Source organism: Octopus sinensis, linkage group LG29 (assembly GCF_006345805.1).
Source record: "Octopus sinensis linkage group LG29, ASM634580v1, whole genome shotgun sequence".
In the NCBI taxonomy this organism is placed as follows: domain Eukaryota; kingdom Metazoa; phylum Mollusca; class Cephalopoda; order Octopoda; family Octopodidae; genus Octopus; species Octopus sinensis.
The window spans coordinates 13,046,522-13,056,509 of NC_043025.1; the positions used below are offsets into that span (position 1 = coordinate 13,046,522).

General features: G+C 42.6%; 2 long non-coding RNA genes across 2 annotated transcripts; both read left to right on the forward strand.

The window, feature by feature from the left end:
• The first annotated feature begins 1,981 nt into the window (after positions 1-1,981).
• On the forward strand, positions 1,982-2,592 carry LOC118768451. The gene is made up of 3 exons (XR_005004297.1): positions 1,982-2,034; positions 2,073-2,080; positions 2,275-2,592. It is a non-coding gene; the product is annotated as an uncharacterized LOC118768451 (long non-coding RNA).
• A 2,281-nt stretch (positions 2,593-4,873) lies between these two features.
• Positions 4,874-9,756, forward strand: LOC118768449. The gene is made up of 2 exons (XR_005004295.1): positions 4,874-8,057; positions 8,187-9,756. It is a non-coding gene; the product is annotated as an uncharacterized LOC118768449 (long non-coding RNA).
• Positions 9,757-9,988: the final 232 nt, after the last annotated feature.

The window sequence follows — 9,988 nt, forward strand, 5'->3', positions numbered from 1 at the left end:
TGACATAGGTATGGGTTCCATCTCATAATGAAACAACTCTATCTTCGCAGCCAGGTGTAAACAACTGTTGCCTTTGTTGGCAGACCCTTTTGAAATAAATTGTGGGCCCCCTCCAAGGTGACCCCTGGACCCAGAATGGATTTTCTTAACACCGGAATGAAACAACTCTATCTTCACAGCAAGGTGTAAACAACTGTTGCCTTTGTTGGCAGACCCTTTTGAAATAAATTGTGGGCCCCCTCTAAGGTGACCCCTGGACCCAGCATAGATTTTCTTAACACCGGAATGAAACAACTCTATTTTCACAGCCAGGTGTAAACAACTGTTGCCTTTGTTGGCAGACCCTTTTGAAATAAATTGTGGGCCCCCTCCAAGATGGCCCTTACCCAGCATGGATTTTCTTAACACCATAATGACACAAATCAACCTTCATCGCAAGCCTGCATGAATTGATATCTAGCAACATATTGCTTTAAGAAACATGGTTTCAACTGCGATCCCTAGCCCTCCAGTTGGTGCTTGGGAATTTTCGACCCAAGGAAGGCAAACTTCAGAACAGAAGGATCTCCCGTCAACTGACGTAGCAAGCGATGTGTCTAAATATTCTATAACAGCTTGAAGCGACCAACCTTCTGTTAGGAAATGATTTATGTACAAAAGAACTTTCTATGAGGGTAACCGACTCTGCTCCAGAAAGGTGTTCTTAAAGATGGAAACTGAAAAACCACATTCTGTCTCCTACGACGAACCATTTTCCTACAACGAAATATATTTATTTGTTCCATTTCGCAGAACACACGGTGAATTGCATGTTGGGATTCCGTCTCATTATGAAACAAAAATCTCTTGAAATATTTTGGAGAGGTTTTAGAAAATTTTTTCCAGAGATACTTTTAGAACCCCCCGACCGCATTTGGAAAGAGGGTTTTGAGTGTGTGTGGTGCTGCGTTTGTGTGACGTTTCTTCCAGCAATTTGTAGGATATTTACATCCTCCATTTCAAAAGATATGGCCGATGCTACCCATTGTGTGTTGGGCAATTCACATTTCTTGGGATTACCCCTGGACTCAGCATGGAGTTTCTCAACAAAGATTTTCTAGCAATTGAAAATGTTGGTCAATCTTCTTGTGTTGTATCCTTTGAAACATATTTCCATTCTCCCTGAATTCCCATTTCGCAGAACACCCGGTGAATTGCATGTTGGGCAATTCACATTTCTTGGGATTACCCCATGTTCACAAAGAAATTCTAATGCCGAGTCATCTTTATATTGAAATCTAGAAACCCCTTCATATAACGTTAATTCATATGCAATGCACGCTGTCATGACGCAGGTCTAAGTGATCGAAGCCGTGCATCCTGTGGTGTGGGTAACAATGCAAGCTTTGATCTTTTTCGCTGCGGCTCTTTTGCGGCAGATTTGCAATCCCTTTTGAGGTGTGCTTCACTGCCGCATATGTAGCAGCGTGGTCCTCTGCCCTCGACAACCACATACAACTTGTGGTCCTCTGATATATATATCCGAGTGGGTATTTTCTTTATGTCCTCTTGGTTTATATGTAGTAAAAATTCTACTTTTTTTCCCACCCAGTTTTTGTGCTCCGTGACCGTAGTTTCTAAAATTGTGAAATCTTCCATTTTCACACATAAGGCCTTTACTAGCCATAGATTGTTGGCTTGGAGAGTGTAGTTGAACTGTCGACTAACCTCCGACGTCTGACATCTACCAATAAATCAAAATTATTTAGAAAATCCGCACCTAAAATAGGATGCGGAATGTCAGCAATGACAAAAACCCATTGAAAATCTCGACGAAGATTTATTTCAAGGCGTAACGAGATCTGACCGAATGTGGCTATTGGTGACGAGTCAATAGCGTGCAAGGTAACATTAGATCATTTTGACTTGTCGGTTGTGAGATGCAGAAGCCAAATGCTGCAGCAAGAACCAGTGTCCACCATGAAGTATTTCTTGGACACTAGATCCTTAACGAAAAATGCACGATAACTAGAAAATGATGTGGAGGAGGTTGACGTGCTCAACTCCTCCGAAGCTAGTTTAAATCTTTATAGGTGCATATGTGCTTTCTCTCCAAATTTGGAGTGATACCAACACAGTCCGGACTTTGACTGTGTGGTACGTGATGATGAACGGCTGCGACTCCGCGATCTTGAAAATCGCTTGCCATCGCGTCCATTCTTTTGGTGAGGGTTTCTATTTGTTTAGAAAGTCCCTCAATTGAGGCTGAAGAAGTTTGTGAGCAGACACAAGCAGACCGTGACGGTTGTTGCACGGCAAATTCAACCATTTTATCTACCATAGTTGCTATCTGGTCCACGGAATTGGACTCTAAAGCGGTTGCCAAAACAGTTTGTATATATGCGGGCAACCTTCTCTAACAGCTTGATGCGACCAACCTTCTGTTAGGAAATGATTTATATATAAAAGAACTTTCTATGAGGGTAACCGACTCCGCTCCAAAAGGGTGTTCTTAAAGATGGAAACTGAAAAACCACATTCTGTTACCCTTTGTCTCCTACGACGAACTATCTTCCTACAAAGAAATATATTTTTTCCATTTCGCAGAACACGCGGTGAATTGCATGTTGGGCAATTCACATTTCTTGGGATTACCCCATGTTCGCGAAAAAATTCTAATGCCGAGTCATCTTTATATTGAAATCTAGAAACCCCTTCATATAACGTTAATTCATATGCAATGCACGCTGTCATGACGCAGATTTAAGTGATCGAAGTCATGCATCCTGTGGTGTGGGTAACAATGCAAGCTTTGTTCTTTTTCGCTGCGGCTCTTTTGCGGCAGATTTGCAACCCCTTTTAAGGTGTGCTTCACTGCCACATATGTAGCAGCGTGGTCCTCTGCCCTCGACGACCACATACAACTTGTGGTCCTCTGATATATATATCCGAGTGGGTATTTTCTTTATGTCCTCTTGGTTTATATGTAGTAAAAATTCTACTTTTTTTCCCACCCAGTTTTTGTGCTCCGTGACCGTAGTTTCTAAAATTGTGAAATCTTCCATTTTCACACATAAGGGCCTTTACTAGCCATAGATTGTTGGCGTGGAGAGTGTAGTTGAACTGTCGACTAACCTCCGACATCTGACATCTACCAATAAATCAAAATTATTTAGAAAATCCGCACCTAAAATAGGATGCGGAATGTCAGCAATGACAAAAACCCATTGAAAATCTCGACGAAGATTTATGTCAAGGCGTAACGAGATCTGACCGAATGTGGCTATTGGTGATGAGTCAATAGCGTGCAAGGTAACGTTAGATCGTTTTGGCTTGTCGGTTGTGAGACGCAGAGGCCAAATGCTGCAGCAAGAACCAGTGTCCACCATGAAGTATTTCTTCGACACTAGATCCTTAACGAAAAATGCACGATAACTAGAAAATGATGTGGAGGAGGTTGACGTGCTCAACTCCTCCGAAGCTTATTTAAATCTTTATAGGTGCATGGCTGTATGCACCTATGTGCTTTCTCTCCAAATTTGGAGTGATACCAACACAGTCCGGACTTTGACTGTGTGGTACGTGATGATGAACGGCTGCGACTCCGCGATCTTGAAAATCGCTTGCCATCACGTCCATCCTTTTGGTGAGGGTTTCTATTTGTTTAGAAAGTCCCTCAATTGAGGCTGAAGAAGTTTGTGAGCAGACACAAGCAGACCGTGACGGTGGTTGCACGGCAAATTCAACCATTTTATCTACCATAGTTGCTATCTGGTCCACGGAATTGGACTCTAAAGCGGTTGCCAAAACAGTTTGTATATATGCGGGCAACCTTCTATAACAGCTTGATGCGACCAACCTTCTGTTAGGAAATGATTTATGTATAAAAGAACTTTCCATGAGGGTAACCGACTCCACTCCAAAAAGGTGTTCTTAAAGATGGAAACTGAAAAACCACATTCTGTCTCCTACGACGAACCATCTTCCTACAACGAAATATATTTGTTCCATTTCGCAGAACACACGGTGAATTGCATGTTGGGATTCCGTCTCATTATGAAACAAAAATCTCTTGAAATATTTTGGAGAGGTTTTAGAAAATTTTTTCCAGAGATACTTCTGGAACCCCCCGACCGCATTTGGAAAGAGGGTTTTGTTTGTGTGACGTTTCTCCCAGCAATTTGTAGGATATTTACATCCTCCATTTCAAAACATATGGCCGATGCTACCCATTGTGTGTTGGGCAATTCACATTTCTTGGGATTACCCCTGGACTCAGCATGGAGTTTCTCAACAGAGATTTTGTAGCAATTGAAAATGTTGGTCAATCTTCTTGTGTTGTATCCTTTGAAACATATTTCCATTCCCCATTTCGCAGAACACCCGGTGAATTGCATGTTGGGCAATTCACATTTCTTGGGATTACCCCATGTTCGCGAAAAAATTCTAATGCCGAGTCATCTTTATATTGAAATCTAGAAACCCCTTCATATAACGTTAATTCATATGCAATGCACGCTGTCATGACGCAGGTCTAAGTGATCGAAGCCGTGCATCCTGTGGTGTGGGTAACAATGCAAGCTTTGATCTTTTTCGCTGCGGCAGATTTGCAACCCCTTTTCAGGTGTGCTTCACTGCCGCATATGTAGCAGCGTGGTCCTCTGCCCTCGATGACCACATACAACTTGTGGTCCTCTGATATATATATCCGAGTGGGTATTTTCTTTATGTCCTCTTGGTTTATATGTAGTAAAAATTCTACTTTTTTTCCCACCCAGTTTTTGTGCTCCGTGACCGTAATTTCTAAAATTGTGAAATCTTCCATTTTCACACATAAGGCCTTTACTAGCCATAGATTGTTAGCGTGGAGAGTGTAGTTGAACTGTCGACTAACCTCCGACGTCTGACATCTACCAATAAATCAAAATTATTTAGAAAATCTGCACCTAAAATAGGATGCGGAATGTCAGCAATGACAAAAACCCACTGAAAATCTCGACGAAGATTTATGTCAAGGCGTAACGAAATCTGACCGAATGTGGCTATTGGTGACGAGTCAATAGCGTGCAAGGTAACATTAGATCGTTTTAGCTTGTCGGTTGTGAGACGCAGAGGCCAAATGCTGCAGCAAGAACCAGTGTCCACCATGAAGTATTTCTTCGACACTAGATCCTTAACGAAAAATGCACGATAACTAGAAAATGATGTGGAGGAGGTTGACGTGCTCAACTCCTCCGAAGCTAGTTTAAATCTTTATAGGTGCATATGTGCTTTCTCTCCAAATTTGGAGTGATACCAACACAGTCCGGACTTTGACTGTGTGGTACGTGATGATGAACGGCTGCGACTCCGCGATCTTGAAAATCGCTTGCCATCGCGTCCATTCTTTTGGTGAGGGTTTCTATTTGTTTAGAAAGTCCCTCAATTGAGGCTGAAGAAGTTTGTGAGCAGACACTAGCAGACCGTGACGGTGGTTGCACGGCAAATTCAACCGTTTTATCCGCCATTGTTGCTATCTGGTCCACGGAATTGGACTCTAAAGCGGTTGCCAAAACAGTTTGTATATATGCGGGCAACCTTCTCTAACAACTTGATGCGACCAACCTTCTGTTAGGAAATGATTTATATATAAAAGAACTTTCCATGAGGGTAACCGACTCCGCTCCAAAAAGGTGTTCTTAAAGATGGGAACTGAAAAACCACATTCTGTTACCCTTTGTCTCCTACGACGAACCATCTTCCTACAACGAAATATATTTTTTCCATTTCGCAGAACACACGGTGAATTGCATGTTGGGCAATTCACATTTCTTGGGATTACCCCATGTTCGCGAAAAAATTCTAATGCCGAGTCATCTTTATATTGAAATCTAGAAACCCCTCCATATAACGTTAATTCATACGCAATGCACGCTGTCATCACGCAGATTTAAGTGATCGAAGTCATGCATCCTGTGGTGTGGGTAACAATGCAAGCTTTGTTCTTTTTCGCTGCGGCTCTTTTGCGGCAGATTTGCAACCCCTTTTGAGGTGTGCTTCACTGCCACATATGTAGCAGCGTGGTCCTCTGCCCTCGACGACCACGTACAACTTGTGGTCCTCTGATATATATATCCGAGTGGGTATTTTCTTTATGTCCTCTTGGTTTATATGTAGTAAAAATTCTACTTTTTTTCCCACCCAGTTTTTGTGCTCCGTGACCGTAGTTTCTAAAATTGTGAAATCTTCCATTTTCACACATAAGGCCTTTACTAGCCATAGATTGTTGGCGTGGAGAGTGTAGTTGAACTGTCGACTAACCTCCGACGTCTGACATCTACCAATAAATCAAAGTTATTTAGAAAATCCGCACCTAAAATAGGATGCGGAATGTCAGCAATGACAAAAACCCACTGAAAATCTCGACGAAGATTTATGTCAAGGCGTAACGAGATCTGACCGAATGTGGCTATTGGTGACGAGTCAATAGCGTGCAAGGTAACATTAGATCGTTTTGGCTTGTCAGTTGTGAGACGCAGAGGCCAAATGCTGCAGCAAGAACCAGTGTCCACCATGAAGTATTTCTTCGACACTAGATCCTTAACGAAAAATGCACGATAACTAGAAAATGATGTGGAGGAGGTTGACGTGCTCAACTCCTCCGAAGCTAGTTTAAATCTTTATAGGTGCATGGGTGTATGCACCTATGTGCTTTTTCTCCAAATTTGGAGTGATACCAACACAGTCCGGACTTTGACTGTGTGGTACGTGATGATGAACGGCTGCGACTCCGCGATCTTGAAAATCGCTTGCCATCGCGACACATCGCGTCCATCCTTTTGGTGAGACTTAATATTTGTTTAGAAAGTCCCTCGATTGAGGCTGAAGAAGTTTGTGAGCAGACGCAAGCAGACCGTGACGGTGGTTGCACGGCAAATTCAACCATTTTATCTACCATAGTTGCTCTCTGGTCCACGGAATTGGGCTCTAAAGCAGTTGCCAAAACAGTTTGTATATATGCGGGCAACCTTGAAAAAAAAATTTTCGGAAGGAGAGGAGCGTCTGCAGCCCTACCACTGAACTCTCTTAGGCGTCTCAAAAATTCAGGCGGAGTCCTATCTCCCAACTCCTCATCCGCCATCAATTCATTGAAGCGACTTTCCTCGCTTCTAGTATTTCTCTTCTCCACTTCTAATCTAACAGACGCATAAGTGGCGTCTGGAGAAGGATCCGTAATAAGATCTCTGGCAGTAGTTGCAAGTTGAGGAGGCATACAACTATAAAGAATTTGCAACTGCTGATCAGAAGAAACACTATGTGCACCAAAATAAGCCTCAAGTTGTGCAAACCAAAGTGCGGCATCAGCCGTGAAAATAGGTAATGATGCCAAAGACATGTTCCTTTTTTTTATTTTAACTAGATGATTCTGTCAACGGAAAGGTAAATGACAATGAATCAAAGTTGAACAGGGGTGGAACATTTTTTGCCTAATTTGCCCCATGACGGATGCGGCGTAGACAGAGGTGATCGAAGGATTGTAGTCGCTTAATATCTTCCACCCTCATCGGCCATGACTCGCTGCTGTAAAGGAGAATCGTTTGCCCTACTGCTCGGTAGATCTGTATTTTTGTGGTCCGTCAGATTGGCGGCTTCAACCTGTCCTGTCCCTGCGTCTGTGGAAAAATCTACGGCAAACAAGACGTTCTCCCAACGGGGATATACTTGCGGCTGGGGACCACTTGCGAACTTCCTATTCCCAAGATCCTTCAAACATTCCTCCTGTTAAACCAGTGAATGATGGTTTTGTCTGTAGGTGAATTTTGTCCATGAGTTTGCCAAAAATGACTTTGCCCTGAAACCACTGACTTCAACTCAGCGTGCCGCTACACACACACTGTGCTCTCTGCTCTACAGTTGCCATGATCGCTGTGGAGTGACTGGCCAGATGTTCACGCAAAGGGGTCTCTCCATGCATCCACTAATTTCCAGAATAACACAGCAATACACCAGAAAATATAAATTCGCAGAAAATTGTTTCATTTACCTGATATTGGTATGGGTTCCATCTCATAACGAAACAAATCTATTTTCATCGCAAGGTGCAAACAATTATTGCCTTTATCGGCAGAACCGTTTGCAATAAATTGTGGGCCCTCTCCAAGGTGACCCCTGGACCCAGCATGGATTTTCTTGACACCGTAATGAAACAAATCTATTTTCATCGCAAGGTGCAAACAATTATTGCCTTTATCGGCAGAACCGTTTGCAATAAATTGTGGGCCCTCTCCAAGGTGACCCCTGGACCCAGCATGGATTTTCTTGACACCGTAATGAAACAAATCTATTTTCATCGCAAGGTGCAAACAATTATTGCCTTTATCGGCAAAATCTTTTGAAATAAATTGTGGGCCCTCTCAAAGGTGACCCCTGGACCCAGCATGGATTTTCTTGAAGCCATAACGAAACAAATCTATTTTCATCGCAAGGTGCATACAATTATTGCCTTTATCGGCAAAATCTTTTGCTATAAATTGTGGGCCCTCTCCAAGGTGACCCCTGGACCCAGCATGGATTTTCTTGACACCATAACGAAACAAATCTATTTTCATCGCAAGGTGCTAACAATTATTGCCTTTATCGGCAGAACCTTTTGCTATAAATTGTGGGCCCTCTCCAAGGTGACCCCTGGACCCAGCATGGATTTTCTTGGCACCATAACGAAACAAATCTATTTTCATCGCAAGGTGCAAACAATTATTGCCTTTATCGGCAGAACGTTTTGCAGTAAATTGTGGGCCCTCTCAAAGGTGCCTTTATCGGCAGAACCTTTTGGGATAAATTTTAGTGGAAATCTGATGGTGAGCTTAGATGAATCTCGTATCCAAAAATGTTCCACGCTGCATAATTGGAGGATACATAATTACCCACAACGAATTGTTTAATTTCGTCATGTCTAAGGTCTTCATCACTGAACACAAACACGGCCATATCATCACCCTTATTAATGTACTTGCAGAGCTATTGTATGCATCTCACCGAACTGCAGTACTCAAAATTAATGTGTACATTAAGTGTTTTGGAAAGCAAAGGGTTGAATGGAACGATCCAGGCATTATCAACATCGAATGTTTTTAGCCGTTGTCTAATTGTAGCTGTGCGGCCACCCAAACCTGGGTCACGCCTTCGGTACATGGGATATCCGTCATTCGTAGTGCAGGTTTGACCGCAATAGTCTCTAGAGTACCGCTTCAAACATCTTTTATTCTTCATGCATGGACTTCTCGGATTAAAGTCACCACATGGACCGTGAATCATATGCTTTGTCACACTGCTGTGCAGCTGAGGATCAGCATTTTGATCGGGCAACTCAGCAGATATAATTCTGTCAATATCCACAGGGTGGATTCTATCCTGACACCGGGCTAGCATATGAACGTGTGGAAGACCTCTCTTCTGCCATTCCACAGTATACATCCAAGCAGACAGTGGGCCAAAAATATGCACAACCTTCAGTAAAAATTGCATTTTCATCAACTTGACATGAAAAACGCGCGCCACAATGTCGTGTCCGTGCTCTGGCAGCTGCCCAGCAAACACATTCTCTTTAATCTTTGGCCAGGTAGAATTGCAGGTAAATGTAATGAAGAGATCCGGCTTTCCAAACTTACTGAGGTATGTCATTGCGTCCTGCATTCGTTTATTTCATATACCCAGGTGAGCCAAGAAATGTTGAAGGAAGAATAATACGCTTATTCAAATAGTTTTCTTACCAAAGCCATCTAAACCTCTTATTGGTAGTTGACAAGTGGAACATGATTCACACTTAATTCTGATGTAACAATCACGACACAGGACTGTATGTCCGCAGGGTTTGAATTCTGAAGAGGCTCTAACTCGACAATATGTTCATCTGTGGAACAAAATACAAACACATCCCAACAATAATTTCCATTTATAATCAGGATTACATTGTGTACCTGTTCAAGGTAGAGAATAAAATGAAGGAAGAATAATACTCTTCCCAACGTGA